Raw genomic sequence first — 27990 nt, forward strand, 5'->3', positions numbered from 1 at the left:
CGGTCCAGTCGAAGGCCGAGGGGCGGCCACACAGGCCCGTGACTGATCGGGGGGCGGGGGGCGGGGTCGAGGAGGAGGCGGGGCCTCGGTGGGGCGGGGGCGGGGGCGGGGGCGGGGCGAGGCTCTGTCGGCTTCTCCGCGCAGCCGGGCCTTGCCTGCGGGCGGGAGGCCCCGGCGCTGGGGGGCGGGGCCTGGAGGGAGGGGCTGGGGGGCGGGGAGGGCCAACGTCCCCCCGCCCCCGCCGGCCAAGGCAGGGAGGGGCCGTGTCCCGCCCTTCAGCCCCATTTCACAGACGGGGGACTGAGCTGCACACCGCTAGCTAGTGAGTGACGAAGTGGGACCCTGAGCTCAGGAAGTGGCCACCCCGCAACCCTCACCCTTGCGTCCTCTCGCCCGCTGGCGGCTCCTGCCTCTCCGCGGAGCGGGGCGGGGCGCCGGGGACGGCGGGCTAATTCTGTAGCCGCGTGGGCACTTTGCGGGCGTCCTGTGCTCCTGTTGGGGTGTGAACACCCCCGTTGGTGAGGACGGGTGACCTTAGGTCAGAGAGGCAGCCGCGCCCCTTCAAAACCACCCAATGCCTCCTGGATTCCTCGGATCCCCCCTCGCACCCCACCCCCACCTGAGGATGCGCTCGATCGTGCCCCGGACCTGTAACAGACACTGACCGATCGTGCCCCGGACCTGTAACAGACTGTCCCGGACCTGTAACAGACACTGACCGTTGTCAGCGGCCAACGAGAGAAAACGAGCCGCACGGTTGGCGGGAGGACGGCAGGGTCTTCCGTCTGTAGGGAGTCTGCATCTTGTGTCTTCTAGCAAAATAAGTGTCATCATTGCCCACGGAAAAATCAAAGTTATTAAGTCTGAATAAGGCCAGTTCAAGAAACAGCCTTTCTCACCCAGGCCTGTCAGCTCTACCTGGCTACCTTAAGATTCTCAGCTTTTCTCAGCCTGGGCTTAGCGCTCGGCCCAGCCCGGCCCGCAGAGTTAGCACGGGGGCCAGCGCCACTGCTCCCTCACCTTTTATCCACAAGTGGCTTTCGGATAGGACTATAGGACACCTCGTTCCCACCAACCTACCGTTTGTTCCTCAGGAGCTTATATTTAGCTGTTGCTTTTCTCACATTTTGAGAAGTGCTGACTTGGTGCTTTTCAGGGAGAAGACAGAGGCCTGAAGCATCTCGTATGTTTGGCTCAGCAGTTCGAAAGCTGTCGCATCTAAGGATGTTTCTGAGTTTGGAAAAGGAGGGGAACAAGACTCTGCAGGATAGCCCTGGATTGTCGGTCGGGGCAGGGCAAGAGCAGGGGCCTATCTTCTCCTTTGAAGTAACGAGATCGTGAGCTCCCTGAAGGGCAGTGGCCGTGTCTTACTGCTGAATCCCCAGCACCGTGCAGGGCCTGGCCCAGAAAGTGCTTGAGAAGTAGGACTGGGCAAATGCAGACAGAAGCTGAGCTCACAGGCAGGTGCCAGGCCAGGAATGACTGGGCCCAGGAACCCAGTGTCTTGGGGGTTCGGGGATCCAAGGGCAGCTGCAGCCCAAGCAGGAGGGGACCCCGTGGCACCACAGCCCTGGAGCAGACTTTTGGGGGAACTGGGGCATCAGCGGCGTGTTTGTACCCTGGCTTCCCAGGCTGGGCCTCCCTGGACGGGGAGGCTGCAGGTTGTGCCAGGTGAGCAGCTGTGCCCACGGAGGCCCCGTGTGCTCTGGGGCGGTGGGCAGGGAGCCCTCCTCCTGAGAAGCTGTCTGGGCTGTTTATTTCTGCAGCACCAGTTCTGCTCCAGGGGCTGAAATCCACTGGTGGGGCTCACAACAGTCACCAAGATAAGCAAACAGCAGAGGAAGCCTGGATCACAGCTGGCTCTCTTTTGGGGATGGCCCTGAAGGAGGTGTGTCGGCCCCCAAAGGGTGGTCTCATGGGGATGGGTAGAGGCAGGGAGCCGACAAAAGACCCTTGGGGTGGCTGTACACGCAGAGATTCACGCAGCCACTTGTTACGTGTAATTAGATTGAGTTAATTTCCTTCTGTGACACAGAGCCGGAGACTCAAGCTTCTCAAAAAACGTTGCCTCATTTTGCATAAATGTCATCATGGCACGGCTGCCCTGGGAAGAAAGAACATTTCTGAGATGTTCCTGGTCCCCTATATGGACTGTGTTCCTTTTCTTCGTCGTTAAAGTCAGTCTGATGCCAGGGTCTCCAGGAGCCCATGCAGGGGTGACGCTGCATTTACGTAATCAGTCCACAGACGCAGAGGAAGGCGATTTTTGTGGATAAATCTAACACCTGAGTGAGGGAGGCTGAGAGCTCAGATGAGGGAGCCCCCGGGGCCCCAGCATCTCCGCTCAGGAAACTGCCACAGTCACTGATCTAGGTTTGTCCCAGAGGGGAAATGACAGAAACGGAGAAATAAACTCAGGGCAGCCGAGTTCCACTTTATTTTTTTTTAAAAATTGATCATTATTATTATATATTTTAGCACTTATTTTAGTTTATTTATTTTTGGCTGCGTTGGGTCTTCGTGGCAGTGCGCGGGCTTCTCGTCGCGGTGGCTTCTCTTGTTGCGGAGCACGGGCTCTAGGCACACAGGCTTCAGCAGTTGTGGCACGTGGGCTCAGTAGTTGTGGCTCGCGGGCTCTAGAGCGCAGGCTCAGTAGTTGTGGCGCACGGGCTTAGTTGCTCCGCAGCATGTGGGATCCTCCCGGACCAGAGCTCGAACCTGTGTCCCCTGCATTGGCAGGCGGATTCTTAACCACTGCGCCACCAGGGAAGCCCCCGAGTTCTACTTTGAATCACTGTCCTTGAGTGACTCTGTGAAAGTAGGCAGCCCTCCGAGACCGGGGCTGATAAATGTTGAGGAACAAAAGAGAATGACTGTGCACTTTATTTATTTTTTACATCTTTATTGGAGTATAATTGCTTTACAATGGTGTGTTAGTTTCTGCTGTATAACAAAGTGAATCAGCTATACATATACATATGTCCCCATATGTCCTCCCTCTTGCGTCTCCCTCCCTCCCACCCTCCCTATCCCACCCCTCTAGGTGGTCACAAAGCACCGAGCTGATCTCCCTGTGCTATGTGGCTGCCTCCCACTAGCTATCTATTTTACATTTGGTAGTGTATATATATCCATGCCACTCTCTCACTTCGTCCCAGCTTACCCTTCCCCCTCCCCACGTCCTCTCTTCTTTTCAAGATGAGAATATGGCACAAAGACCATATTCTGGACCCCCGGGCAGGCAGTGGCAGCCTCCCCACCCCCCTGGCTCCTGCAGGCCTGGCCTCACCCTTCAGCAGTCTCTCCTCTCCAGCTGTCCAGCTGCTGTCTTCAGGGGGACCAGCTGTTGTAGATGCTCGAGCGCCCCCAGAGCAGTGTTTGCCTGGCTCCCTAGAAGAGTGGCCTGGCTGGAGGGACCGATGGCCGTGCCACCTCGGCCGGAGCCCAGCCCTTCCCCCAACGGCTGGACGCTGTGATGGCCGCTCAGAGCCTCTGTTCTTGCCCGTCTGCCCTCTGGCTCTCGCAGTGACCATGGGACGCCTACAGGTTGGGCTCCGAGCACAGCGGCCCCCCACAGACCTCTCCCACATGTAGGTTTCTGGAGGTGCTGCAGTTTGCTGTGCTAGAAAGATCGATGATGGGTTCAGATGTTAGGAGTGAACAGGCCAATAGGAAATGCCCCCAGCTTCCTGAGGAGGTGTCCCCGTGTCTCGGATACCGAGGACCACACACGTCATTCCGTGATGTGCTGGTGTTTCTCCACGTGACGACACTGGCCCCTGTGACGGCCACGTGCTTGTGTCATCAGGAAGATGGCCTGTGGCCGTCCAGCTCCTTCCTCCACTGTGCTGCCCATGCCCCCCTGCCAGGTCATCAAGCCTCTGTCCTCTCCTAGTCTGGATTTCACAGAAACATATGCCCATGGCTTAGGACTGGAAGGGACCTCGGGAAGTAGTTGGTATGTCTGTCATGCTGTTAGTTTTACGTTGCCTTCACGTACCTTTTCTCATTTCCTTACAAAGACTGTCGTCCACCCCGTGGACAGCACGGACACGGACGCTGACACCAAGGTCTGGGGAGCATCAGCGACTTGAAGGTCATGCTGGCTCCACTCCATGCCCTCCTTGGAGGTGCACACCCCTGGGCCTCCTCATCCTCTCCCTCCTTGGATCAGCTCCAGCCTCCGGTGTTAAATGCCTCATCACACCTCGGTCCAGCCTCGGCCGTCCCTGGACGGGGCTGCGGGCGCAGCAGTCTGGCTCGAAGCCTCCTGACTTGAACGGGAGTTTGAGTAGCAGCAGCTGGTCCTCCTGAGCCCCGTCCCGGCTGGGAAGTCTGGAGGCCTTTGCATAAATGCCCCACCATGGGGTCCAGGGCAGGCGCAGCCCAAACGCAGACGGTCTGGGATCGTCTTTGGTCACGGGTCATCCTCGGCGAGCCTGAAACCGCCTAAGCACACGTGAAGCCCTGGTTGTAACCCTAAGTGCGGCTAATGATTTCATTTCGAAATCCTCAGTCACTCTTTGGCACATGCGTCCGATGGCCCAGATGCCCGGGACTCTCACCAGGCTTCTCACACAGACAGACTCTCCCACGGACCTCGGCTCAGTGAGGTCTGCGTGCTCGGGACACCCTCCTTGGACAGTTTTCCAGTGTGAGGATGAAATGCCCAGGACCCGGCAAGGGGAAAGGCCGTGTCTTGAGACTCTCCACTGTGGGTGTTCACAAACTCGAGATGAAAGGAAGGTCCCTTGTTCCCCCAGGCCAGGTCATCACTGACCATCTGCTCCTCGTGGTCTGCTAGGGATTTAGTTCAACCTCAGGAAGTCACCTCTGCTGTCCCCCGCCCCCTGGGAGGCCAGATAAGTGGTGGCAGGAAGGGCAGAGTCCAACCTGTTTTTGAAGACCTGGTCAGCCAGGAGGTCGCAGATGAAGGACGCTGGTTTGTGGTGCTGCTTCCTGACGCCAGTGGGAGTGGGCCGTCCGGTGGTGGACGGTGACTAGGGCCAGCTTGGGGGTGTTAAATTCCCGGGGGGGCAGCTAAGCGAGCTGGGGGAGAGAGGCAGTTGAGGAGTGAGGCGCTTCTGCCAGCCTGGGAAGGGGTGGGGCAGTGGGGTGTGCCTCTCTGGCTGCAGAGATCGAGGAGGGGCCGGCAGGGGGCCCAGCAGGGGCCTCAGACGTGGCTCGAAGGGAACCCGTGAGCAGTTTAAGTCGGGCGGGGACATCCCGGCCGTTCCAACACCACGCTGAGCTGCTGATTGGCAGGATGGTGAGGAGGGTCCAGTTGCAGATCTCGGGCAGAGTGCTGACGCCCAACCCTCAGCCCTCGATTTAAAACATATGAGAGGAGACATCGTTGCTCCTCCAGGGCAAGACGTCTTTGCCCAGAGCCAAGAGACTCAAGCTGGCCTTCTCCCCACATATGAGAAGGTGGTGTCGTTATGGAGCCAGATGCTCTGGTCTACAAAACTTAGCCAACTTGTGGGAGGCTGGGATGCTTCTAGGGGGTTATTGAGACAGGAGACCCTTTTTAATCGTGTGCTGATGAAGAGATTCAGCCCTTCTTAATGGGTTGCAACAGCAGGGTTGGAACTCTGGCCGTCACCAGTGGCCCCTGTGTTCGCAGCTTTGCGGATGGACTTTGGAACCAGAAGGAAGCTGAGGCTGGGGGGAGGGGGGGCCTGGGGCGGGGGAGAGACTCCTTTATGCATCAGTGGACTGGGTGCTGCACGGAATACCTATTTCAAGGTTTCAGATGCACAAGAACCACCACACCCCCCCTCCGGGGCTGCCCATCTCCTCCCCCTAAATCCACTCCTGCACTTGCGACCTGAGAGGCTCTGGTTCGGGCTAAGCCTTCTTTCGCTGATATACAGTAGGTCCCAGCGAGACCGTGGGTTAGATCCATTTCACCTGCCTTCACTAATCAAGGTCGTTTTAAGGCTCTCTTGTCCTCCAAGAAGCACGTAGCCTAAAGAGTAAGATGTTTGCCCGACTTGTTTCCCAGGAACTTGGAGTCAGCTGACTCAACCAGCTCAGTCTAGTTGCAGCTGAGCTGGTTAAGACCGGGTGGAACCACCGACCTCCCAACTGGGCATGCGCGCGCAGCCGCTCTGTGACCGTCTGAGGCCGGGAGCGGAGTTACGCCTGCGCAGAACGCCCGTGTCACACCTTTTCCTGATCACGCTTTCCCCGCTCCCGCGCAAACTCTCTGCTGCACACTTAAGCGTCTCCGCAGCCAGGCGTGCTGTGCCTCGGACGAACAGACCTGCTTGCGGACGCTGGAAGTCCTTTCTTCCCTCTCACGGGCCTTCGCAGCTTGGAAGAGCTGGTACGAAACTTTCCAGGTGAGCTTCTGTACGGTGAAGGCGCCAGGGGGCTGGATGCTCGGGGGAAGAGGTGGTGGTCCGCCGAGGGGGTCGGGGAGCAGCGAAAGGCCACAGCCTGCATGTGATGTCCGTCTAATCTCCATCGGCCTCACAGTCTGTCTGGGCTGACCTGGGCCTTGCCATGTCTCTCCTTAGGCCCAGCAGAGGTGGGATGGCGTGACCCTGGGCCTTCTGCTAGACCTGCCTACACCTCCAGCCCCACTTGAAACCCCGAAAGGTAAGTTGTTCCAAGGAGACCGAGGTACAGACCGTCCTCAGCGTAGGGCCGAGGTGTGCTCTGAACGCTGTTTGTTAATGTGGTTATTTCCTTATAGAAGCAGTGCTCTGCTCGGGGGTGACCTGGGGTCTTGGGTCTGCCCGCAAAGGCTTGACTGATCCAAGAGGTGTCCGGTACAGTTTTGACAGTGGTCTTGGGCCCCGAGCTTTCCTCAGGAGTTCAGCTCCATAGGGGCAGGAGCAGGGCCCTTCCTGGGGAGAGCTTGGGCAACGGAGCGGAGGGAGAAGGGGAAAGAAAGGGCAGGGTGTGCGTGTGTGTTGGCTGGGGTACGGGGTTGGGGGAAGCCAGTCTCACAGCAGGTGCTTGGGGCTGCTCCAGGGACAGAATTCGGCAGGATCAGAGGTGGACACTCACCAGAAGGTACAGGGCAGCTCCCAGGTCTGCTGGAGGCCTGTGCCCTTCCGTGCGTCAGGATTTGGTGTCCCTTTAAATCTGGTGATTTTTTTTCCTACTTAAAAAAAAAAAAAAAGTTATAATTCACATACAGTAAAATGAAACTTTTTAAAAATTGAAGTATAGCTGGTTTACAATGTTTTGTTAATTTCTGCTGTAGAGCAAAGTGATTCAGTTATACATATATACATTCTTTTTTTTAATATTCTTTTCCATTATGGTTTATCATAGGATACTGAATGTATTTCTCTGTGCTATACAGTAGGACCTTGTTGTTTATCCATTCTCTGTATAATAGCTTACATCTGCTAACCCCAATCTCCCACTCCATCCCTCCCCCATCCCATCCCCCAACCCCCCTCCCCCTTGGCAACCACAAGTCTGTTCTGTATGTCTGTGGTTCTGTTTCGTAGATAAGTTCATTTGTATCATATTTTAGATTCCACATATAAGTGATATTATATGGTATTTGTCTTTCTGACTTACTTCACTTAGTGTGATAATCTCTAAGTCCATCCATGTTGCTGCAAATGGCATTATTTTGTTCTTTTTTACGGCTAAGTATTCCATCATATCAATATATATGTACCACATCTTCTTTATCCATTCATTCGTTGAGGGACATTTAGGTTGCTTCCATGTCTTGGCTATTGTGAATAGTGCTGCTGTGAACATAGGGGTGCATTTATCTTTTTGAATTATAGTTTTCTCAGGGTATATGCCCAGGAGTGGGATTGCTGGATCATATGGTAACTATTTTTAGTTTTCTGAGGAACCTCCGTACTGTTCTCCATAGCGGCTGCACCAATTTACATTCTCACTGTTGTGTAGGAGGGTTCCCTTTTCTCCACTCCCTCTCCAGCATAAAATGAACCCTTTCAGTGGACAGTTCTGTGAGTTTTGATGTGATGTGTACAGTTGTGTAACCATCATCACAATCAAGAACATTTCATCACACCCTCCCTCCAGGTACACAATAGTTTTTGTAACTGTTATGAATGATTTTCTATTTTATTTTTAAATTGGCTATCATAGATGAAGAACATTGTATTAAATTTTGTGAGTTAATATTTTATCTTGCAATATTGATGAACTCTCATATTAGTTATAATTCCTGTTGAATTTTCTAGGTAGATTAGCCATCTGCAAATAAAGACAGTTTTATCTCTTCTCTTCAAATTCTTTTAGCTCTTATTTCCTTTTCCTGTCTCAGTGATTGCCAGGATCTCCAGATTTATATTAAGTAGTCATGATGATGGTAGGCATTTCTAAACTTTAAGGGAATATTTAGGTTTTTCTGTTAAGTGTAATGCTTTTGTTGACTAAATATGTTGATATTTTGGTATTTAGATTTTGTTAAAATAAGGAAGTACTTTTATATTCCTAGCTTTTTGAGATTTAAAAAAATAAAAATCATCAGTAGGTGTTGAATGTCATCTGGTACTTTTCTGCATTTATTATCATAATAAGCTGATATTTTTTTTTGCCTTTAATTCTTAGTACCTTAGCCCTTAATGTTACTGCTTTTCTGATCCTAACTTATGCTTAAATTTCTAGGATAAACTTTTCTTGTTGCTGTTGCATCATCAGTACCTATTGGATTTGGTTGTCTAATATTTTGTTAGGGTTCATAAGTATAAAGAACTGTTAACTTTTCTTGTACTCTCCTTATCCAGTTTCAGAATCAAGCATATGATGGGGATTATCTATTCCTTGGAAGTTTGGTAGATTGCACCCACAATACCTGTCTTAGTCAGTCTGGGCTGCTGTAACAAAAATACCAGAGACCGAATGGCTTGAACAACATTTATTTCTCATAGTTCTGGAAGGTGGGAAGTCTAAGATCAAGGTGCCAGTGGATTCAGTGTCTGGTGAGGACCTGCTTCCTGGTTCATAGGCCACTGTCTTCTTGCTTTACCCTCAAATGGCTGAAAGTGAGAACTCCCAAAGCCCCACCTCCTAATACCTTCACATTAAGGGTTAACTTCAACATATGAATTCTGGGAGGACACAAACATTCAGTCTATAGCAGTACCCTTTGGGTCTGGGTACATTTTGGAATGTTTAATTCAATTTCTCTAATAATTATTGGTCTATTCAATATTTCTCTTTTTTCTTGTGCCATTTCAAAAGAATTTTTATTAAGTTAAAATGGACATACAACATTATATTATTTTCTGGTGTACAACAGTATGATTTGATATTTGTATCTATTGCAAAATGATCACGATAAGTCTAGTTAACATCTGTCACCACGTAGTTACAAATTTTTCTTGTGATGAGGACTTTTAAGACCTACTCTCTTAGCAGCTTGCACATATGCAACACAGGATTATTAACCATAGTCACCGTGCTGTACATTATTCCATCACCAATGATTTATTTATTTTATAGCAAGAAGTTTGTGCCTTTTGACCCCCTTCATCCATCTTACCCACCTCCCATTTTTTTAATCTTATATTTTTCCAGAAATGTATTTTGTCCTGATTTTCTACATTTGTTAAAGCTGAGTACTTAATATTTTTACTGTTGTTATATCTCTGTTGTGTCGTAGTTGATCATCTTTTTATTTCAGCGTTGATTTGATTTGCATTATCTCTTTTTTTCTTGAACAGTTGTGCCAGAGGTATATATACCTGATTAGACATATTTATATTTTGATTTGTTCCTAATAGCCAAAGCAGATCCAATGTTCCTTAAAAATTAGCCAGACCTTTCCCACCTACTGGTAGTTCTTGTTCTCTTTTCAGTTTTCAATTTTGGGGAATTTTCCAAAAAAACTTTTAAGTTTTGGGCAACTTCCCAAACCAGATAATTTCTTGGGCATCACATTAAAGGGTTTGAACTATATAAATTAAATGTGATTTAATATACTATATGATAGAAAAGATATACCAAATTCCTTATCTCACCATCCATCCCCATAATTCAGGGAGATTAGGATCCGGGGAAAATCAGGTTACTATCAAATAATCACACAGATATGAAAATTACAACAGTGGTCAGATTTAAGGAGTGGGGAAAGGCTATGAGAGGTGATACAGGAAGCACTGAGTCAATCATGACAGTCAAGGAAAGATCCTCTGAGTAAGTGATAGGAGTTAACCTGGTGAGCAGGGGAAGGAACAGCATTTCCTATAGAAAGAACAGCATGAACAAAGGTCCTGAGGCCAGGAGCCAATGAATGAGGAGAAGGACTAAATAAATACATTCCAGGATTCCTGCAGTCAAGTCTGAAACAGTGATGTTGGTTGTATATTTAGACAGAGAAGTGTTGAGAAAAAGTCCTATGTTATAAACTAAAAGAGATATGTATTAGAGTTGGAAAAAACCAAAAGACAAATTGGAAGATAAAAAATCTTATTTGCATCCTGAGAAAAATAACTGCAAAGAAATATTTTTTTTTTTGGAGAAAAAATATCATTTGTTTATTTTTTAAATTTGTATTTCATATTGGAGTGTAGTTGATTTACAGTGTTGTGTTAGTTTCAGGTGGACAGCAAAGTGATTCAGTTATACGTGTATCTCTCATGCCCTCAGGAAACTCTCCTCTTTCACTCACTACAAGTGCCATCACAAAAATGTCTTTGAAAGGGTTAGAAATTGTTCCTACATCGATTTGAAATAATCAAAACTCAAAATGTTGCAGGTTAAAATTAAAAATAATTTAACATGATTCTTTGGGATGATTTAACCCAAGGTAACATGTTAGATCCAGAGTAAAATTTGTTCAGCTTTCCCATCGTTGCATATTGAAGATGAATATATTTTCAACTTATAAAATAGTATTTGATTTCCATTTAATTTGAGTAAAGAAGAACTGATTAGTTAAATTTCAAAATGCAACAACCAGCCTTCCCCAAGAGCACAAACTCAGTGGTGTGCATGCACTGGCACTTCTGTCTGCATCGCGCCATATACCAGCTTTTTGGTTGAAAGATAATATCCACAAACACTAAATATCTCTTGACGTGAATAAGCTTCAGGTTTGCCTAAAGGATACAAACTTCAGTTGCCCCAAATATGTGAGTGTCGGCTACAAATCTGAACCAAAAAAAGAGGCAAGAAATTGAGATGATGTAATTTACAACTTCTTTTCCAAAGAAGTTGATGCAAGATAATTTGTTCATCTTAATGGCATTTTAATAGATTCTTTCCCGTGACACATATTGCAAACCAGAACATTAAACACTGCAAAAGCCTTATTATGACTGTGGATTTAGTAATGTGACAGACAAATTGCCTTGGTTATAAAACCTGAGATTGCTTCATTTGGTTTTGCAACATATGGAATTCTTCTCGGCAAACCACTACACATGCACCATGCCTTTCTAATTAAAACTAATGATTCCCTTTGTCACCATTTATTCCATCATTTCCTGGTGCAGAAAGCTTCATAGCATCCTAGGATAAAGGCCAAACATCATCGTCTAAAATACAGCTCCTCCACGACTTTCCTTCCTGGTCTTGCCACCCTTCAGGCTCTTGTAGGACCCGAATAGATAAAACAGTCTGTATGCTTTCCCTGAATGTAACTTGTACCTTCCTACCTCTGTAGTTTGTGAAACGCTTCCTGGAAAGTTCTTCTCTTTCTTTCTTCCATCTTGGCCTGCTGAAATCCTTGCAATTCTTCCAGAATGATCTCAGATGCACCGTGCATTCTGGAAGATTCACCTGGTCTTCCTAATTATAATATGCCTCCCAAACTGGGTTTTTCAGAACACAATTCTGTGATCATATAAGGAGGCTGCTTCCTGGAGAGTCACAAAACAAAAGCAGCATCTTAAATGCTCTGAGAAGTTGTACAATAAAGACATCTGTTAATTTTTGTCCAGCTCAGCAGTTCCTAAACTTATTTGACCATGGAATTTTTTTTTCTCCCCAAGTGGCATTCATTAACATCCCAGAGAGCTGACTTTGAGAAATGTTCCCCTGCTAGACTGAGTTCCCAGTTCTCAGGTCCTTATTTATTCATTCACTTAGTCAACAAATATTTATTGACAATCTACTGAGTGTAGAGAAGGATAAAATAATGACTCAGGCTTAGAGCCTTGAGGGAAGCCTAAAGTGTAGTAGGGGAACTAAGACAGCAATGGCCGTCCAGGGTCAGCTGTGTCGCATGTGCTGAGACAGGCACTGCTGAGATGCCATGCAGTCTCGGGGGATGGAAGGTATTCTTTCACCCCAGGGAATATGTCAGTCTGGGTTCTTCAAGAAGCACATTCCAAGACAGGACTAATTGTGCAAGGATTGATTAGGGGGTATCAGCTCTGAGAAAACAGGGAGGGAGCAGAGAAAACCTGGGAGAGCCACCAAGCCCCCCTGCAGCCTGACCCCTGAGTGAAGGAAAGAGGAATTGAGGGTTGAGAGGAAGCGAGGGCAGCCCAAGGAGGTTTTGGCCCGGCCATCAGGAGTCCTCTACCCAGCGCCAGCCTCAGAGCTGTCCTGACGCTCCCGTCACACTCAGTCATGGCCGGGAGCAACCCAGGGGCCACGTGGCCTCCACACGGGGACGGCAGTGAGGTCCAGAGTGAAGCCACGGGTCTGGAGGTCAACCCTGTCACGGCAGGTGCGCGAGGTGTGTTCCCACGGCTGCAGCTGGGAATCAGGGCGGGGTGTGTGTGTGTGTGTTGCGGGGGGGGGCTTTGTTCACAGGCTGGCACCGGTGCTTGACCTTGATGTAGATTTAGAACGTGGGGATGGGAGAGAAGAGTGTCCCAGGTAAGAAGCAGGAAAGTATGGAACTGCCCATGGAAGACTGAGAGCATTTCATTTATGATTAGAACCTAAGGTGTGGGACAGCTGTTAAAAGTTATCAGCGCGGATTCTGGGGTCAGGCAGCCTCGCTGGAATCTCAGCTGCTCCCCGAAGTTGGATAAGCCCCTTAACATCTCTTTCTTCCAAACGTGGGAATAGTGATGGGGCGCTTGTGTCATTCCAACAACAACCAGTTCTCTGACCCTTCGAGGCCAGCGAGGTTCCCTGCAGTTCAGTTCGTTCTGACGGTGATGACCCCGAGTGAGCACAGACCCCAGAGGTGAGGGCTCAGTACCACTTAAGTGACTGCCCGCACTTCGCAGCTGCCGTGAGGCCCCCAGGCTACTTGTGTGTCTGCCCAGCTGGCTGTAAATTCAGGGCTTTCCCGACTCCGCACTCAGCTTTGATAAGTCACTAGAATAACTCACAGAACTCAGAATGGAGCTTTACTTACAATGACCACTTTTTTTTTTTTTTACAAAGGATGCAACTTAGGGACAGTCAAATGGGAGCGATGCATCGGGCAAGGTTTGGGGGTAGGGTGGGGTACAGGGCTTCCATCCTTTCTCCAGGCTCGGCTACTCTCCCAACATGATCAATACGTTTACCTACCTAGACGCTCCCCGAACCTCATCATTCACTGTCATTGAGGCTTCGTTACGTAGGCAGGATTGATGACATCGTTGAACGTTGGTGACTAAACTTCCAGACCAACTCCCCCACTGGAGGTCAGGGCACGGGGTGGACGTTCTAACCCTCTAATAGAGTGCATGGTGGTTCTGGCGTGGCCAGTCTTGCCCTGGGAACTACCCGAGGGCCCACCTTAAATCACCTTGTTAGTATAAACACAGGTGTGGGTGAAAGGGGATTGTTGTGAATAGCAAAGGACACTCCGGTCACTCAGGAGTAATGTAATGTTTATGTAAAATACACATAACATGAACTGTTCCATTTTAACCATCGTTAGCTGTACAGTTCAGTGGTGGTAAACACATGCACGTTGCCGTGCAGTCATCCCCATGACTCTCTGCAGCTTGTAAAACTGGAACTCTCCACCTGCGGAGCAACCCCTCTCTCTCCTCTTTCCCAGACCCTGTCAACCACCATTATACGTTCTGTCCTTGTGATTTTGATTAAGTAATTCCTATCAGTGGGATCATACAGCATTTGTCTTTTTTGTGACTTAGCATAATGTCCTCAGGTTCATCTCTGACATGGTATATTGCAAAATTTATTTACTTTTTAAGGCTAAGTAATATTTCATATGTATCGACCGCATTTTGCTTATCCATTCATCTGTCGGTGGACACTTGGGTTGCTTCCATGTTTTAGCTGTTGTGAATAATACTGCTATGAACGTGGGTGTGCAGCTATCTCTTTGAGACTTTGCTTTCAATTCTTTTGGGTATATGCCCAGAAATGGAATTGCTGGAACTAATGGTAATTCTATGTGTAATTTTTTGAGGAACCAATATACTGTTTTTCATAGCGGCTATACCATTTTACATTTCCACAAAGAGTGCACAAGGGTTGCAGTTTTTCCACATCCTCACCAGACTTCGTATTCTTAAAAAAAGTAGTAGCCATCCTATTGGGTGTGAGGCGATACCTCGTTATAGTTTTGATTTGCATTTCCCTAATGATTAGTGATGTTGAACATCTTTTCGTGTGCTAATTGGCCATTCACATATCTTCTTTGGAGAAATGTCTATTCAAGTTCTTTGCTAATTTTTGAATTGGGTTGTTTGTTGTTGTTGAGTTTTAGGAGTTGTCTGTGTATTCTGGATATTAATCCCTTATCAGCTATATATTTGCAAATATTTTTTACCATTATGTGGTTTGCCTTTTTACTCTGTTGATTGTGTCTTTTGATGCATGAAATTTAAAATTTTCACAAAGTCCAATTAGTCTATTTTTCTGTTGTTACCTGTGCTTTTGGTATCATATGGAAGAAATTGTTGCCAAGTCCAATGTCATGAAGTTTTGTCCTGTGTTTTCCTCTGATATTTTTATTGTTTTAGGTCTTACAGTTAGGTCCTTGATTCATTTGTAGTTGATTTTGTATATGGTGTTATGTATGGGTCCAATTTCATTCTTTTGCATGTGTTTATCCAGGTTTCCTAGCATCATTTGTTGAAAAGGCAACATTGAATGGTCTTGGCACCCTTGTCAAAAATCATTTCACTGTATATGTGAGAGTTTATTTCTAGGTTCTCTATTTTATTCCATTAGTCTATACATCTGTCTGCCTGTACCACACTCTTTTGATTACTCTAGCTCTATAGTAAGTTTTGAAATCAGAAGGTGTGAGTCCTCCAGTTTTGTTCTTCTTTTTCAAGACTGTTCTGGCTATTTGGGGTCCCTTGAGATTCCATGTGAATTTTAGATTGGGTTTTTCTATTTTTGTAAAAAAAATGCCATTGGGATTTTGATAGGAATTTCTTTGAATCTGTAGATGTCTTTGGGTAATATGGACATTCTAACAATATCAAGTCTTCCAATCCATGAACATGAAATGTGTTTCCACTTATTTATGTCTTCTGCAGTTTCTTTCAGCAATGTTTTGTAGTTTTCATTGTACACGTCTCTCACCTCTTTGGTTAAGTTAATTCCTAAGTATCTTATTCTTTTTGATACTATTGTAAATGGAATTGTTTTGCAATTTCCTTTTTAGATTGTTTATTGTTCGTGTGTAAAAATGCAACTGATTTTCATGTGTTGACTTTGTATGGTGCTACTTTGCTGAATTCATTTATTACCTCTAATGGTTTTTTTGTGGAATTTTTAGAGTTTTCTATATATAAGATCATATCATTTGCAAACAGATCATTTTACTTCTTCCTTTCCAATTTAGCTGTTTTTTATTTCTTTTTCTTGCCTAATTGACCTGGCTATAACTTCCAGTATTATGTTGAATAGAAGTGGTGAAAATGGGCATCATTACCTTGTTCCTGATCTTAGAGGAAAAGCTTTCAGTTTTTCACTGTTGAGTATTATATTTACTGTGAGCTTTTCATAAACTGCTTTTATTATGTTGAGATAATTTCCTTCTATTCATAGCTGTTTTTTTTTTTTATCATGAAAGGGTGTTTTATTTTGCCACATGCTTTTTCTACATCAGTTGAGATGATTATGTGGTTTCTTCCTTCATGTTGGTGATATGGCATATTACACTGATCAATTTTCATATGTTGAACCATCTTTGCATTCCAGATGCAATAAATCCCATTTGGTCATGGTGTATAATCCTTTTAGTATGCTACTAAATTCTGTTTGCTAGTATTTTATTGAGGATTTTTGCATTAATGTTCATAGGGATATTGGTTTGTAGTTTTCTTGTAGTATCTTCGTTTGTCTTTGGTATCAGGGTTAAACTGGCCTCATAGAATGAGTTAGAAAGTGTTCCCTCTTCTACAATTTTTTTGGAAAAGTTTGCGGAGAATTGGTATGAAATTATTATTTAAAAGGTATTATAGAATTCACTACGTGAAGCCATCAGGTTGAGAGCTTTTCTTTTTTGGGAGACTTTTGACTACTGACTCAATCTCCTTACTAGTTACAGGTCTGTTCAGTTTTTCTCTTTATTCATGATTTACTCTTGGTAGGATTTGTGTTTCTAGGAAATTTTCCAGTTCATCTAAATTATCCAATTTGTTGGGGGTACAATTGCTCATACTATTCTTATAATAATCATTTTTATTTCTGTAGAATTGGTAATAATGTCCACACTTTCAATTCTGGTTTTAGTAATTTTTTTCTTAGTTCATCTAATGGTTTATCAATTTTGTTGATCTTTTCAAAGAACCAACTTAAAAAATTTTTTTATTGAAATATAGTTGATTTCCAATGTTGTGTTAGCTTCAGGTGTACAGCAAAGTGATTCTATATATATGTGTGTGTGTGTGTGTGTCTGTGTATATTCTTTTCCATTATAGGTTAGTACAAGATATTGAGTATAGTTCCCTGTGCCATACCATAGGTGCTTGTTGGTTGTCTATTTTATATATAGTAGTGTGTATATTTAAATGCCAAACTCCTAACTTATCCCTCTCCACCTTTTCTCTTTGGTAACCATAAGTTTGTTTTCTATGTCTGTGAGTCTTTTTCTGTTTTGTGAATAAGTTCATTTGTATTATTTTTTAAGATTCCACATATAAGTGATGTCATGTGATATTTGTCTTTCTCTGTATGACTTAGTTCACTTAGTATGATAATCTCTTGCTACAAATGACATTGTTTCATTCTTTTTTATGGCTGAGTAATATTCCATTGTGTATATGTACCACATCTTCTTTATCCATTCATCTGACGATGGACATTTAGGTTGCTTCCATGTCTTGGCAATTGTAAATAGTGCTTCTGTGAACATTGTGATGCATGTATCTTTTCATATTATAGTTTTCTCCAGATATATGCCCAGGAGTGGGATTGCTGGATCGTATGGTAACTCTGTTTTTACAAAGAACTAACTTTTAATTTCATTGATTTTTCTCTATTGTTCTCCTATTCTTTATGTCATTTATCTCTTCTCTAATCTTTATTGTTTCCTTGTTACTCTTAGCTTTGGGTTTAGGTCTTATTTTTCTAGTTTCTTAAGTTATAAAGTTAGTTTGTTGATTTGACATCTTTCTTGTTTTTAATATGTTTATAGCTATCAGTTTCCCTCTTAGCACCATTTTTCGCTGCATTCTGTAAGTTTTGGTCTGTTGTGGGTTTATAAAAATAATTTAAACAAAATTAAAACTTACAGAAAAGTTGCAGTGCTTCCATATATTCTTTTAACATATTTTTACCAATTATTAGCATTTTGGCACATTTTTCTTTTTGAGGGTGTTATTGAAGTACAATTGACTTACAATATTATATTAGTTTCAGGTGTACAATGTAGTGATTCAGTATTTTTGTACATTACAAAATGAACACGGTGATAAGCCTAGTTTTCATCTGTCAGCATACGACATTATTTCAGTTGTAATTTCTTCTTTTTCATTTCTTATTTTATTGATTTGGGCCCTCTCTTTTTTTCTTGATGAGTCTGGCTAAAGGTTTATCAATTTTCATTATTTTTCAAAGAACCAGCTCTTAGTCTCATTGATCTTTTCTATTGTTTTTTAAGTCTCTATTTCATTTATTTCTGCTCTGATCTTTATAATTTCTTTCCTCTTACTAACTTTGGGTTTTGTTTGTTCTTCTTTTTCTAGTTCCTTTTAGATATAAGGTTAGATTGTTTATTTGAGATTTTTCTTGTTCCCTGAGGTAAGCTTTTATTGCTAAAAAATTCCCTCTCAGAACTGCTTTTGCTGCATCACATAGATTTTGAATTGTTTCTCTTCTCATTTGTATCCAGGTATTTTTGATATTATTTTTGATTTCTTCAGTGACCCATTGGTTGTTTAGTAGCATATTGTTTAGCCTCAGTGTGTGTGTGTGTGTGTATGTGTGTGTTTTGATTGTTGTTGTTGTTTGTAGTTGATTCCTAGTCTTATACTTTTCTGATCTGAAAAGATGCTTGATATGATTTCAGTCTTCTTAAATTGATTGAGAGTTGTTTTGTGGCCTAGCATGAGATCTATCCTGGAGAATGTTCCATATGTACTTGAAAAGTGTATTCTGCTGCTTTTGGATGGAATGTTGTCTATATACCTATTATGTTCGTCTGATTTAATGTGTCATTTAAGGCCAGTGTTCCCTTATCGATTTTCTGGCTGGATAATCTGTCCATTGACTTAAGTGGGCTATTAAAGTTATTATTATTATTGTTAAAGTTATTATTATTGTGTTACTGTCAATTTCTCCCTTTATATTTGTTAATATTTGCTTTATGTATTTAGGTGCTCCTACATTGGCTGCATGTATATTTAAAATTGTTATGTCTTCTTGTTGGATTGATCCCCTGATCGTTATGTAATGTCCTTCTTTGACTCTTGTTACAGCCTGTGTTTTAAAGTCTGTCTTATCTGATACAAGTATTGCTGCCTTTCTTTTCATTTCCTTATGTGTGGAGTATGTATTTCTGTCCTCTCATGTTCAGTCTGTGTGTCTCTTTAGATTTAATATGAGTTTCCTGAATGCAGTGTATTATTTGGGTCTTGTGTTTTTGTTTTTGGTCCATTCAGCCACTCCATGTGTTTTGATTGGAGCATTTAGCCCATTTACATTTAAAGTAATCATTGATGGGCAGGTACTTATTGCCAGTTTGTGAACTGTTTTCAGGTTGTTTTTGTAGTTCTTTTTCGTTCCTGTGTTTTAATTTTGTTCTCTTTCCTTGTGATTTGATGACTGTCATCAGTGTTATGTTTGGATTCCTTTCTCAATGTTATTTTTGTGTATTTATTATAGATCATTTGTTTAAAGTTCATATTATAGTATAGTTTCGCTATATATTATATATAGCATATATGATTATAATATATATTGCTTACTTTATATATATATATAATAAGTTGCTGATCTCTTAAGTTTGAATGCATTCCAACAACTCTGCATTTTTTACTCTCCTCTCACCATGTTTAATGTTTTTAACATCATATTTTACAACTTTTTGTTTTGTGGACCCCTTAACTACTTATTGTGAATATAGGTGATTTTACTAGTTTTGTCTTTAAACCTTCTGCTATCTTTATAAGTGGTTGATTTACTACCTTTACTTTATGTTTGCCTTTTCCAGTGAGGTTTTTGTTTTTATGATTTTCACATTCTAGTCGTGGTCTTTCTTTTTTGCTTAGAGAAGTCCTTTTAATGTTTCTAGTAAAGCCAGTTTTAGTGGTGCTGAACTCTTCTAGCTTTTGCTTGTCTGTAAAACTCTTGATCTCTCCTTTAAACCAGAATGATAGCCTTGCCAGGTAATGTATTCTTGGTTGTAGGTTTTCTCCTTACATCACTTGAACTTACCATGCCACTCCTTTCTGTCCTGAAAAGTCAGCTTATAGTCTATGGGAGTTCCTTTGTACATAACTATTTCCTTCTCTCTTGTTGTTTTTAAGGTTTTCTCTTTTTCTTTAATTTTGCCATTTTAATTATAATATGTCTTGGTGTGGACTTCTTTGGTTATCTTGTTGGGCATTCTCTTTGCTTCTTGAACCTGTCTGTTTCCTTTCCCAGGTTAGGGAATTTTTCAGCTATTGTTTCTTTAAATATGTTCTCTGCCTCTTTCTCTGTCTCTTCTTCTGAGACCCCTATAATGTCAATGTTAGTATGCTGGATTTTGTCACAGAGGGCTCTTAAATTATTCTCATTTAAAAAAAATTTTATTGGAGTATAGTTGATTTACAATGTCATGTTAGTTTCAGGTATACAGCAAAGTGATTCAGTGTTACATTATATATATATTCATTCTTTTTCATATTCTTTACCCATATAGGTTATTACAGAATATTGAGTAGAGTTCCCTGTGCTGTACAGTAGGTCCTTGTTGGTTATCTGTTTTATATATATTAGTGTGTGTATGTTAATCACAAGCTCCTAATTTATCCCTCCCCACCACATTTCCCCTTTGGTTTGTTTGGTTTGTTTTTGAAATCCGTGAGTCTGTTTCTGTTTTGTAAATAAGTTCATTTGTATAATTTTTAAAAATTAGATTCCATATAAGTGATGTCATATGATATTTGTTTTTGTCTGACTTCACTTAGTATGATAATCTCTAGGCCCATCCATGTTGCTGCAAATGGCATTATTTCATTCATTTTAATGGCTGAGTAACATTCCATTGTATATATGTACCACATCTTCTTTATCCATTCATCTGTCAATGGACACTTAGGTTGCTTCCATGTCTTGGCTGTTGTAAATGGTGCTGCAATGAACATTGTGGTGTGTGTATCCTTTTGAAGTATGGTTTTCTCCAGATATATGCCCAGGAGTGGGATTGCTGGATCATATGGTAACTCTATTTTTAGTCTTTTAAGGAACCACCATACTGTTCTCCATAGTGGTTGTACCAGTTTACATTCCCACCAACAGTGCAAGAGGGTTCCTTTCTCCACACCCTCTCCAGCATTTATTGTTTGTAGATTTTTTGATGATGGTCATTCTGACTGGTGTGAGGTGATACCTCATTGTAGTTTTGATTTGAATTTCTCTAATGATTAGTGATGTTGAGCATTCTTTCATGTGTTTGTTGGCAATCTGTATATCTTCTTTGGAGAAATGTATATTTAGGTCTGCCCATTTTTGGATTGAGTTGTTTGTTTTTTTGATATTCAGCTGCATGACCTGCTTGTAAATTTTGGAGATTAATCCTTTGTCAGTTGCTTCATTTGCAAATATTTTCTCCCATTCTGAGGGTTGTCTTTTTGTCTTGCTTATGGTTTCCTTTGCTGTGCAAAAGTAAGTTTAATTAATTCCCATTTGTTTGTTTATATTTTTATTTCTGTTACTATAGGAGGTGGGTCAAAAAAGATCTTGCTGTGGTTTATGTCATGGAGTGTTCTGCCTATGTTTTCTTCTAGGAGTTTTATAGTGTCTGGCCTTACATTTAGGTCTTTAATCCATTTTGAGTTTATTTTTGTGTATGGTGTTAGAGAATGTTCTAATTTCATTCTGTTACATGTAGCTGTCCAGTTTTCCCAGCACCACTTACTGAAGAGGCTGTCATTTCTCCATTGTATCCTACTTTGTCATAGAAACTATCCTCATTTTTTAAAATTCTTTTTTTCTTTTTTCTGTTCAGCTTGGGTGATTCCCACTACTATCTTCCAGTTCATTGGTCCGTTCCCCTGTGTCATCTAATCTACTGTTGATTCCTTCTGTTGTACTTTTTTATTGCAATTATTGTGTTCTTTAGCTCTGTTTGGTTCTTCTTTATACTTTCTTTTTTAAACTTCTCACTGTGTTCATCCATTCTTCTCCTGAGTTCATTGAGCATCTTTGTGATCGTTACCTTGAACTCTTTGTCAGGTAGATTGCTTATCTCCACTTCACTTAGTTCTTCTTCTCATTTTTGTCTTGTTCCTTCATTTGGAACATACTCCTCTGTCTCCTCATTTTACCTAATTCTGTGTTTATTTCTGTGTATTTGTAATCCAGTTACGTTTCCTAATCTAGAAGAAATTGCCTTATGTAGAAGACGTTCTGTGGGGCCCAGCAGCTCACTCCCCTCTGGTCACCTCACGTAGGCTGTGTAGACTGTTATGGTGTGGTTGGTTTGACTACTGTGGGCACGCTGGTCGGTGGGCCTGATCCCTGGCCCAGTTGGCGGCATGGCCCTAGCTCATGTGGAGGCGTTTGGCCTGCTGTTAGGTGGGGTGGCGTCCTGGCATAGCTGGTCGCATGGCACGGTGGGGGCAGAGTGGGTGCTGGCCTGCTGGTTGGTGGAGCCTGATCCTTGGGCGGCTGGCTGCCAGTCCTGAGGGGTCCTGGGACGGGTGCCAGCCCACGGGTGGGTGTCCTGGGGCTGATGGCAGTCTGCTGGTGGGTGGGTAAGCCCCTGCTGCTAATAGGCTAGAAGGAGGGTTCCACAGTGGTGCTTGTTAGCACCAGTGTCCTGGTGGTAGAACGAGCCCCCCAGAATGGCTGCTGCCAGTTGCCGCCTGCCTCTGCATGATCAACAAGTGGGTTTGACGCAGACTCCCTTCAGATTACTGCCTCTGTGCTGGGACTTGCATTGTGTGAGATTTACTGTGTGCCCTTTAAGAGTCTCTGTTTCCTAGATTCCTCTGGCTCTCCCATGCACAAGCCCTGTTGCCTTTCAAAGCCACACATTCTGGAACCTTGTTTTCCCGGTGCAGGACCTCCAGGCTGGGAAGCCTGATGTGGGGCTCAGACCCCTCACTCTTTGGGAAGAACCTCTGCAGTTGTGATTATCCTCCCATTTGTGGGTTGCCTACCTGGGGGGTGTGGGTCAGATCATCGTGTATCTCTGCCATCCCTAACCATCTCATTGTGGTTGCTTCTTTGTATCTTTAGTTGTGGAAAGTCTTTTCTGCTGGTCTTCAGGTTGTTCTCATAGATAGTTGCTCTGGAAATAGTTGTAATTCTCACATGCTCGTGGGAGGAGGTGAGCTCAGGGTCTTCCTACTCCACCATCTTGGCCACACCTCCATCGTGTTCTCATTTTTACTCATCTCTGAGTATTTTCTAATTTCCTTTGTGATTTCTTTTTTTTTGATCCATTAGTTGTTTAAGAGTATATTGCTTAATTTCTAAAATTTTGTGAGTTTTCCAAATTTTTTGTTACTGATTTCTAACTTTCATCCTGTTGTGGTTAGAGAAGATCCTTTGTATAATATCTATATTTTAAAATGTATTGAGACTTAACTTGTGGCCTAACATATGGTGTATCCTGGAGAATGTCCTATGTGCACCTGAGAAAAATATGTATTTTGTTGTTGGGTAGAGTGTTCTGTATATGTCTCTTAGACTAGTTGGTTTATTGTGTTGTCTTCTATTTCCTTACTTATCTTCTGTCTGGTTATTTTATCCACTATTGAGAGTAGAGTATTGAAGTCTCCAACTATTATTATGGAGCTCTCTATTTCTTCCTCAGTTCTGTCAGTTTTTGCTTCATTTATTTTGATGGGCTATCATTTGGTATATAAATGTTGATAATTGCTATACTTTCTTGCTGTATTAAACGTTTTATAATATGTAATGTCCTTCTTTGTCTCTTATAAGCTTTTATGATTTAAAGTCTATTTTGTCTGATATTACTATAGCCCTATCCCCTGCTCCCTTTGGGTTACTGTTTGCACATAATATCCTTTTCCATCTTTTCACTTTCAACCTGTTTGTGTCTTTGGATCTCAAATGATTATCTTGTAGACAGCATATAGTTGGAGCATGTGTTTTTATACACATGCCAGTATCTGTTTCTTGATTTGTGAATTTAATCCATTTACATTTAAAATAATTACTTATGAGGAGGGGCTTACTTCTGTCATTGTTTTCTATATCCTTTATAGCTTCCCCGCCCAATTTGCTACATTCTTGTCATCTTCTGTGTTTAGTTGATTTTTTGTAGTGAAATGTTTAAATTCCTTTCTCATTTCCTTTTATGTATATTCTATAGCTATTTTCTTTGTGGTTACCATGGGGATTACATTTAACATTCTAAAGTTGTACCAACTTAACTTTATTAACATACAAACACTGCTCCTTTACAGCTCTGTCCCCACCTTTTTTGGTTGTTGATGTCACAGAATTACATCTTTATACATTGTATGCCCCCAAACATAAACTGATAATTATTTTAAATGCATTAGTCCCTTATATTATGTAGAAAACAAGATTTGGAGTTACAAACCAAAGTTGCAGTAATATTAGCTTTTACACTAATAATTTTTTCTTTAAATGTGTTAATTTCTTAAACCATGTAGAAAATGAAAAGTGCAGTAACAAATCATTGTTACATTAATACTAGCTTTTATAATTTTCCATCTATTACTTTTATTGAGATATTCATTTCTCCATGCAGCTTCAAGTTACCACGTAGTGTCCTTTCATTTCACCTTGCAGGACTCCCTTGAGCATTTATTGCAGGGCAGGTCTAATGGTGAAGAACTCCCTCAGCTTTTGTTTGTCTGGGAATGTCTTAATGTCTTCTTCATTTTTTTTTTTTTTTTTTAAATTTTTACGCTTTATTTATTTATTTTTGGCTGTGTTGGGTCTTCGCCTCTGCGCGTGGGCCCTCTCCGGCTGCGGCGAGTGGGGGCCGCTCTTCATCGCCGTGCGCGGGCCTCTCACCGTTGCGGCCTCTCCCGCTGCGGAGCACAGGCTCCAAACGCGCAGGCTCAGCACTTGTGGCTCACGGGCCTAGCCGCTCCGCGGCATGCGGGATCCCCCCAGACCAGGGCTCGAACCCGTGTCCCCCGCACTGGCAGGCAGATCCTCAACCACTGCACCACCAGGGAAGCCCGTCTTCTTCATTTTTAAAGACAGTTTTTCAGGGTGTAGGATTCTTCGTTGACAGTTTTTTCTTTTAGCACTTTGAATATATCAGCCCACTGTCTTCTGCCCTGTAAAGCTTCTGATGAGAAATCTCCTGATAATCTTATTGAGGGTCCCTTGTATGTGATGATTTGCTTCTTTCTACATGCTTTCAAGATTCTTTCTTCGTCTTTGTTTTTTGATAGATTGATTATAATGTGTCTTGGTGTAGGTCTCTTTGAGTTCATCTTACTTGGAGATTACTGACCATCTTGGATGTTTATACTCATGTCTTTCATCAAGTTTGGGAAGTTTTCAGCCATTATTTCTTCAACTATTCTCTCTGCCCCTTCCCTCTCTTCTCCTTCTGGGATTCCCATGATGCATATTATGTTGGTCCACTTGGTGGTATCCCACAGGTCCCTTAGGCTCTGTTCACCTTTCTTCAATCTTGTTTCTTTCTGTTCTACAGACTTGAAAATTTCTGTTGCCCTATCTTCAAGTTTGCTAATTCTTTCTTCTGCCTGCTCAAATCTGTTTTTGAGTGCCCCTAGTGAATTTTTAAATTTGTTATTGTTCTTTTCAGCTCCAGAATTTCTTTTTGGTTTCTTTTTAGGTTTTCTATATTAATATTTCCATTTTGTTCACAGTTTATTTTCTTGGCTTTCTCCACATCACCCTTTGATTCTTTGAGCATCTTTAAGACAGTTGTTTTAACATCTCTGTCTAGTAGATTTGCCATCAGGTCTTTTTCAGGGACGGTTATGTTGATTTATTTTTTCTTTTGAATGAGCCACACGTTCCTGTTTCTATGCCTTGTGATTTTTGCTGTTGTCATTGTTGTCGAATACTAGACATTTGAATCTAATGATGTAGTAACTCTGGAAATCAGCTTCTCCCCTTTCCCCAGGGTTTGCTCTTTGTTATTGTTTTATTTTTATAATCTGTCTCTGAGCCAGGGATTGGTCTGAGGTGTAAACTTAAGGGTTTTTTTTTTTTTTTAAAAGATATATTGATTGATTGCCATGTTGGGTCTTCATTTCTGCGCTAGGGCTTTCTCTAGTTGCGGCAAGCGGGGGCCACTCTTCATCGCGGTGCGCGGGCCTCTCACCATCGCGGCCTGTCTTGTTGCGGAGCACAGGCTCCAGACGCGCAGGCTCAGCAGTTGTGGCTCACAGGCCCAGTTGCTCCGCGGCATGTGGGATCTTCCCAGACCAGGGCTCAAACCCGCGTCCCGTGCTTTGGCAGGCAGACTCTCAACCACTGCGCCACCAGGGAAGCCCAAACTTAAGGTTTTTCTCAAGTCTTTTCTGAGCCTTGTCCTGGGCACGTGCAGTCACTTTCTAATTTTCCCCATATATTAGTTGTTTTTGAATGTCCTAATGTCTGGCTCCTAAAGTGAAAAATGAATGGGGGATGGAAGTCACTTCATCCGGAAGGAGAGGGGCTTGTGACAGTTGGGGGAGGAGTAACAACAATGGCTGCCGCCTCTGTGATCAGAAGCAGGAATCAGTGAACAGAGCACAGGTGTCTGCTGTTTGGAGCACAGGGTCCTTTGTGCCCACCCTGGATCCTGCACACTGTGTGCAAGATACTCCAGCAGCATGTGTGCAGATGCCTTTCACAGGCTGGGGTTGGGGGATAGGTAGCTGCTCCTGGTGACCAAAAATTAACTTTGGAAATTGACCAAAATTAGCTTCAGTTTACTGTCCAAGTTTTCCCTTGGACACTAGTGTCCAGGGTACCAAAATAGTTACATCAGACATATTCTGCCTAGGTAATTGTTGTCTAGGTGGGGAGACAGAGCCTGGTGCTGCCTACTCAACCATCTTCCCACAATCCTTCCCCAATATGTACATTTTTACTATACCACAGGGCCTACCTCATAGTGTCATTATGAGGATTAAACAGTTTATAAGTATAATACAAGTATCTCAGTGTCTGACATAAAGTAAGTGCTCAGTAAATATGAGCTACTAATTATATTAGGGGAAATTAAGGTGTAACTGCTAAGGAATTTGGCTTTTACTCCATAGGCAGTGGTCACACATGAACAGGGAGCTATAATCAGAGCTGTACTTAAGGAAAATTAATGGGCAGTACGTGAAGATGAATAGTTAGGAGAGAAACTCTTCTATTTATTAAGCATCTACTATGTGTGCATATGCTTGAAACATTTGTACACATTTTCTCATTTAATCCTCATGAGAGAGCATATTAAATACATTTTATAAATGAAGAATCTGAGAAGTGATTCCTAACATTCTGAGATTTAAACCTAGGTCTATCTGACTGGAAGAAATAAGTATTATTTATCGGAATAAGTATTATCAAACACAAAACAAAATAACAAGTGTTGGCAAGGACATGGAGAAATTGAAATGCTTGTGCTTTGCTGGTGGAATATAAAATGGTGTACCACTGTGGAAAACAGTTTGGTAGCTACTCAAAAAGTTTAGCTTAGAATTGCCATTTGATCCAGCAATTCCACTTCTAGGTATACACCCAAAAGAACTGAAAGCAGGAGCTCAAAGAGATACTTGCAAGTCAGTGTTCACAGGGGCATTATTCACAGTAGCCAGAAGGCGGAAACAACTAGATGTCTATCAATAGATGAGTGGATAAACAAGATGTAACATATACATACAGTGGACTATTATTTAACCTTGAAAAGGAATGGAGTTCTGATACATACTACAGCGTAGATGAACCTTGAGGGCTTTATGCTAAGTGAAACAAGCCAGACACAAAAGGACAAACACTGTGTGATTCCACTCATATGAAGTATGTAGACCAGTTCATAGAGATGGAAAATATAACAGAGTATAATAGAGGTTAAAGAGGCTGGGGACAGGGAGGGATGAGGAGTTTTGGATACAGAGTTTCTGTTTGCGATGATGAAAAATGGATAGTGGTGGTGGTTGTACAACATTGTGAATGTACTTAATGCCAGTGAATTGTACACTTAAATATGGTTAAAATGGTAAACTTTATATTGTATATATTTTACCACAATAAAAAAGAATATACAAGCCCCAAAGTAATAATAATAGAACATAGCGTTTTCTGAAGCTCCAGATGATTTTTTAAAAATTCTAACTTGAATATGTCTGCATTTAAGAGATAGTCCCCTTCCCACCTTCTAGTACTCTAAAACCGAAAGAAGAAACCTAATCCAATAATAGAAATACTGAGTTACTGCAACACAACTCAAATATTTACTTAGAACACAAGGACAGCACTTACTACCTGTTGTTTTGATCTTTTAATTAATAAAGGAAATGGAGGTTGTGTGAGATTGGCATCAAAAAG

The 27990-nt window shown here is 43.0% G+C and overlaps 3 long non-coding RNA genes across 3 annotated transcripts in view; 1 reads left to right on the forward strand and 2 right to left on the reverse strand.

The window, feature by feature from the left end:
* LOC309656466 overlaps positions 1 to 27990 on the reverse strand; it is a 607356-nt gene that overhangs the window by 68994 nt on the left and 510372 nt on the right. The gene's annotated exons all lie outside the window — the stretch shown is intronic.
* LOC309656472 overlaps positions 1 to 27990 on the reverse strand; it is a 382613-nt gene that overhangs the window by 36381 nt on the left and 318242 nt on the right. The window lies entirely within an intron of this gene.
* On the forward strand, positions 22355 to 27763 carry LOC309656478. Its single transcript, XR_014261397.1, has 2 exons — positions 22355 to 24340; positions 24660 to 27763. It is a non-coding gene; the product is annotated as an uncharacterized lncRNA (long non-coding RNA).

This window comes from Balaenoptera physalus (genome assembly GCF_965194825.1).
Source record: "Balaenoptera physalus genome assembly, chromosome: 2".
NCBI classification, from domain to species: Eukaryota; Metazoa; Chordata; class Mammalia; order Artiodactyla; family Balaenopteridae; genus Balaenoptera; species Balaenoptera physalus.